Raw genomic sequence first — 6005 nt, 5'->3', positions numbered from 1 at the left:
TAGACGTATGGAGGGCCCTATACCCAACCAGAGAGAATTTACTTGCCTGTCTGCAGCGCACCACACTCTGTCTCGCATAGATTTTATTTTTCCCTCTTCCTCTCTTTTTCTCCTAGTCCAGGATGCAAACATACATCCTATCATACTCTCTGACCATGCACTTGTCACTTTCTCATTCTACACGAAAAAAGAGCTGTCCCCATATAGAACATGGAGATTCCCAGCCTATCTCCTTAGCTCCCTGAAGTTTAGAGAACACTTAGATCAGGCATGGACTGATTTTCATATCCATAATAAGACCACTCTAGCTACAGATCCCCCACTCTATTGGATGACGGCCAAATCAGTACTGCGAGGTTCTATTTTGGCCTTTGAGGCTTCCTTACGAAAACGACTCTCTCACTCTTATACCACTCTCCAAGAATCATTGACTAAGGCCTATGCTTCTTATGTCCAGACACCTACCACAACTACACGCTCCAAGTACCTCTCTGCCAAGTCCCTTCTTGAGGAATTACTTCAGTCCATGTCTGATAAGATGAAATTCTCCTCTCATTATCGCTTTCACAAATTCGGTAATAAGACGAGTAAATTACTCACCAACATCCTCAATGGCACTAGAGCACCGATGATTGTCCACACCCTCAAACTACAAGATGGCTCCTTCACTAATTCTACTGCACAAATCTTTCAGGTTATGACAGCCTTCTATACAGACATTTACGCCCCCCCTAACCCTACTCCTACCATCCCTCCTATAACTTCGCCTGTAATGGACGAACGTAAACTGACCAATACCTGGTCCCAACTCACTTTTCCACAATTGCCGACGGAGTTCGCAGACTCCCTCACTGACCCTATTTCCACTCTTGAAATATGTAAGGCTATTAAATCACTCAAACCTGCCAAGGCTCCTTGTCCTGATGGATTTTCTGGGGAATTCTACAGTTTTTCCTTGATAAATTAACCCCGGTTCTTGAGTTGGTTTTTAATCATATTTTGATTAACCAAAATATCCCTGCATATTTTAATTCTGCCATTATCAAAGTGATTCCTAAACCGGGCAGGGACCTCTCCAATCCTGGCTCTTATCGCCCCATTTCACTACTGAATTGTGATTATAAACTCCTTACCAAGATTTTGGCGGAACGTCTTAACCCCCTCCTCCCCCATATAATCCATCAGGACCAGCCCGGCTTCATTAAGGGCCGACACTCAGTACGCAATGTCCGCAAAGTTATGGCGGCTGCCCAAAAGCTAACCTCTGTGACGTCTACTGACTCCCCTAATCTTATTCTATCGATTGACGCCGAGAAGGCCTTCGATCTCGTCCATTGGCCACATCTATTTGACACTATGACCAAATTTAAAATCCCTGACCAATACATATCCTTCATTCGGACTTTATATACCAATTCCTCATCCCAAATTGCCTGTAATGGCTACTTATCTCCTCCCTTCCCGATCAAAAAAGGCACACGGCAAGGTTGTCCTCTCTCCCCCCTCCTCTTTGCCATTGCCCTAGAACCCCTAGCACTTGCTCTTCGGTCATCTACTAATTTCACAGGTATCCCCCTCGCAAATACTGAATTGAAACTTGCTCTCTACGCAGATGACATGTTGCTCTTTGTGTCCAACCCTTTAGTCTCTATACCGGTAATCATAGACATTGTATCTTCCTTTGGACCCACTTCCGGGTACAAGATCAATGTCCACAAATCTGAAATTCTTCCTATCACTCCTTTAGCACCGTCCTTGGCCACTGACCCCACTTTAGCACAATTCACAATACAGCCCTCCCATATCAAATATTTGGGTATCCTTATCACTCGAGATCCCCTTCAGATCTATAAGGCAAATTTCTTACCCCTATTCTCCAAAATTAAAACCCAACTAAATTCATGGACTAAACTCCCCCTGTCTCTACTGGGAAGAGCTGCTGTAATCAAAACTATAATTTTTCCTAAAATATTTTACTGTCTCCAAATGATACCTTCCCCCCTACCAAAGTCGGATGTACAAATGTTAAATTCACTGATCTTCTCGTTTCTGTGGATCGGCAAGAGACCCAGGATGAGATTATCTAAGCTAACACACCCGACCAGACTGGGAGGACTGGGCATCCCGGATTTCACTCTCTATCACCTGTCAATTCATTTTAGGTATATTTTGGACTGGCTTTTTAATAAATCTACATACACAGATCGCTCTCTAGATGATGCTATTTTTCCCCTATTCTCACCTAGCGCTCTATTGCATACCCCCCTGCGCCTCTTCCCACGCCACATTCTAAATCATATTTTATTTAGGGGGTCATATGACGCTTGGATACATATAAATAAACTCCTGAATAGAAATCATGCAATCTCACCTTACATCCCTCTCTGGGGCAACTCTAATTTTCCCCCTTCACTGCACAACTCCTCCTTCTCAAATTGGCACACAAAAGGACTAGATCTTGCCACCAAATTATTTGATCCTGGAGGGCGAATACTCTCCTTTACCTTACTACGTGAGACTTATGCTATCCCAAACTCCAACTTCTACATGTACCTCCAAGCTCGACATTATGTTGACACCATTAAATCACTTATCCTCTCATTCTCTCCCCCAGACCCTTTATTCCCACTCTTCCTGACTTTACATAATGGAGCATATAAAACAGCCTTTCTATATAAATTACTTCTCGACACCACTGACAAAGATCCGCTTACCCCTCTCCTTACGTCTTGGTCCTCGGACTGTCCGGAAATTACTACTACCCAAGTATTAATTTCTCATCATCACGCAACCATGAAAATTCTCCAGTCAGCCTATCTCCAAGAAGTTCACTTTAAGACTTTACATCAACTTTATATCACCCCAGCCCAGAGAAAATACATGCATTCCTCTGAGACGGGTGAATGCTGTAAATGCAAAATGATGAATGCTAAATTTTTTCATTGCTTCTGGTCATGCTCAAAAATATTCAAATTCTGGAGGAAGGTTCTAGTCTTCATTAACACACTATTTTCTACCTCATTAATTCCTGACCCTCTTGCATGCCTCTGCATGAATTTTTGAAATTGGACGCTCCCGGCAGACACATCATCTATTATACCTCTACTCACAATCATACTGACCATGTCCAAAAAACTGATTTTAACACACTGGACAGTACGCTCAGCTCCGACCCTAAACGAACTGAAGAATAGAATGCTGCAATTACTCCTCTTTGACAGACGTTCTTTGGCATTAGATCCCTCTCTTTCCTATGATAAATTTTTCTTGAAATGGAAGTATTATCTATGCACCCTTGATCTGACACAACAGCCCCTTTTGTTCAAGACCCCCCTCCCCACTTGAACAAGTTTTAACCCCTCCTTTTTTCCATACTTTTAATATTATCAGGATGTATTATGATAGATGTCTACTTCCATTACTGAAACGAGAATTCTTCCCGATTTCTTATCACGAATGCCACCCACTTTGAAGGCCTTTGTCACTTGATGATATATTGTTATGTTAACTTACCCTGACCTCTGTTTTGACTTTGAATGCCTCCTTTTTTCTTTTTGTTATTTTCTGGATACCAAGCTCATGTCTCACTGATTTTTGGGTAAAAATCCCCCCAGCAATGTAAATTGATAGCTGGTTTACTCATCTACTATATAAAGGCACATAATATAAGGTGTTCCGTTGCCCCCCCCCCCTATTTGTACTTCCCCCCCTTATCCTGTCTCGTCTTTGTTTGTCTCTCCCCCCCCCTCCTTGTTATTTTTGAAGTCTAACTTCTTAGTAATATAGTGGGTCTTTGACCTATCATCCTTCGAATTTACAATTGTACTACACTTCACTATGAGACCTGGTGAATACAACTGGATTCCTTTATGGAATATCTCTTCTGTGTTATCTTTCTGTTACATGTATACTGTTATTGATGCTCTATATTTGAAATGTATAAAACCCTATTTCAATAAAAATGATTGAACCAAAGAAATGAATCATTCTAAATTAGCGCAAACATGCTTGGTGTGGTTAAAGTAAAGAATCTACTGTATTTGTTTAAGTAAAAATCTAATTTATTAAATAAAATACAAAAAAACCTGTTGTTATTATTATTATTATTATTATCATCATCATCAACATTATTATTATTATTATTATTATTATTATTATTATTTAAAAAATAAAAAGCTTTTTTTAATATAAAAAACAAACATCAATAGAACAGATACCTCATATATTGGAGGGATACCGCACAGGTGTATAGTTAATATTGCGATGTAATATTAATGTAATAACCAAAATAAAAAGATAGAGGAAGAAAAAATTAATTTTCTAATTCTTATTTGGTGGTGCGCCCTGAGTCAATAAGGCAACTTGAAACTGCAAAAAGGAGAAAAAAGAGACTCTTTTGTGGTCGCACTCTTGACATAGAATAGTATATGAAATATTAAAGATAAATATAAAATTCAACTTTTATTGATATCACAAGAATAAAATAGTCAGTGGTCAGTGAAATAACGCAATAATCGAAAAATAATAATAATAATGTAGGTGGCAATCTACTGCCAATACTACATAGGTCAGTAAGGAATAAAGTAAGATAACAAGAAAAATATCACAATGAAATTAATAGCAATTCAATGCTAATAATATATAATAAGAATGAATTCCGGCTGCCGAGGTTCAATCAAAATATTGTGAGGGATTAACCTGGATATGCAATGGTACAATCGGGCCACACATATACACTTGCTCTGCGCTCATGGTGCATGAGAAAAGGAACAGTAGGAAATAAGACGGCAGAGTGATTCTGCTGTCAGTGTTACACACTGAGCATTCTGTACTCTACTACACTGAGTCTTCCTCAAAAGTCTCCTACTTGAGTACTGACCCAGCCCAACACTGATTAGCTTCCAAGATCGGACGGCTTTGGGCGTTTAAAGTGTGGTACGATAGTAGAGAAAGTGAACGGTAATCAGAAGCTCTGGAATCACTGATGAGAGTTCACAAATTAAGCAGCATAGGTAGGAGAAATAAACAAGGATGAAAAGGTAAAGATGGATCAGCGGCCAATGTTAGACAAGGCTGTAACCCTGAATCAGGGCTGTAACCCTGAATCAGTGGTGAGAGTCCATGCAGTGGTGAGAGTCCATGCAGTGGTGAGTGTCCATGCAGGAAGGAAGAAACAATGCATAAATATTTGATCACAATCCTATTAAGCAAATTGAGGTTCGTTCATAAAAGAAAAAAATGCATGAATATTCGATCCCGATCCTATTACATAAATTGAGGTTCATTCATAGAATACATATTGAAATGTACAATCCGTTAAATAACAATCATTGATAATGGCAATTGCTATATACAGTATGAAGCCAAAAATTGTGATATTCCTAAAAGGACAAGCTGGGTTGATATTGTGGCTTCTGCAAGGAAATTTTCTAATGCAAGATACAAATTGCTACAAGTATCAATAATAGACGGTATAAGCCAAAAAGAAAAAAATAACAGTGTAGCAAGTACACATATAGGGGTAAATTTACTAAGATTCGTATTTTCCCGTTTGAGGTCAAAGTTCAATCACGAATGACATCGAAAGTGTAAATATGCAACTTTTTGAATTGATTACGACTAATTTACTAAGCTGCCGTATTCTGCATTTTCGGGTTTTCCGATGTCGATGTCATTCGTTTTTTTTGGCAGTGTTTTACGTGAGTGACTTGTAAAACACTGCCGACTTTAGTACAATGAATCTCGGCCGGATCTGAGAGATCCGTGCTGGGCTTCATTGTGCACTTTGTTATAAAAAAAAAAAAAAGTTTAAAAGTAAAAAAAAAATTGTGTGGGGTCCCCCCTCCTAAGGCAAACCAGCCTCGGGCTCTTTGAGCCGATCCTGGTTGCAGAAATATGGGGAAAAAATGGACAGGGGTTCCCCCATATTTAAGCAACCAGCATCGGGCTCTGCGCCTGGTCCTGGTTCCAAAAATACGGGGGACAAAAAGAGTAGGGGTCCCCCG

The 6005-nt window shown here is 39.7% G+C and overlaps 1 pseudogene; it reads right to left on the bottom strand.

The window, feature by feature from the left end:
* Positions 1–4830: 4830 nt before the first annotated feature.
* On the bottom strand, positions 4831–4949 carry LOC135052482 (5S ribosomal RNA; annotated as a pseudogene).
* Positions 4950–6005: the final 1056 nt, after the last annotated feature.

Source organism: Pseudophryne corroboree, chromosome 2, assembly GCF_028390025.1.
Source record: "Pseudophryne corroboree isolate aPseCor3 chromosome 2, aPseCor3.hap2, whole genome shotgun sequence".
Taxonomy (NCBI): Eukaryota; Metazoa; Chordata; class Amphibia; order Anura; family Myobatrachidae; genus Pseudophryne; species Pseudophryne corroboree.
The sequence above is the reverse complement of the archived record's forward strand: the minus strand, read 5'-3'. Positions and strand labels throughout refer to the sequence as shown.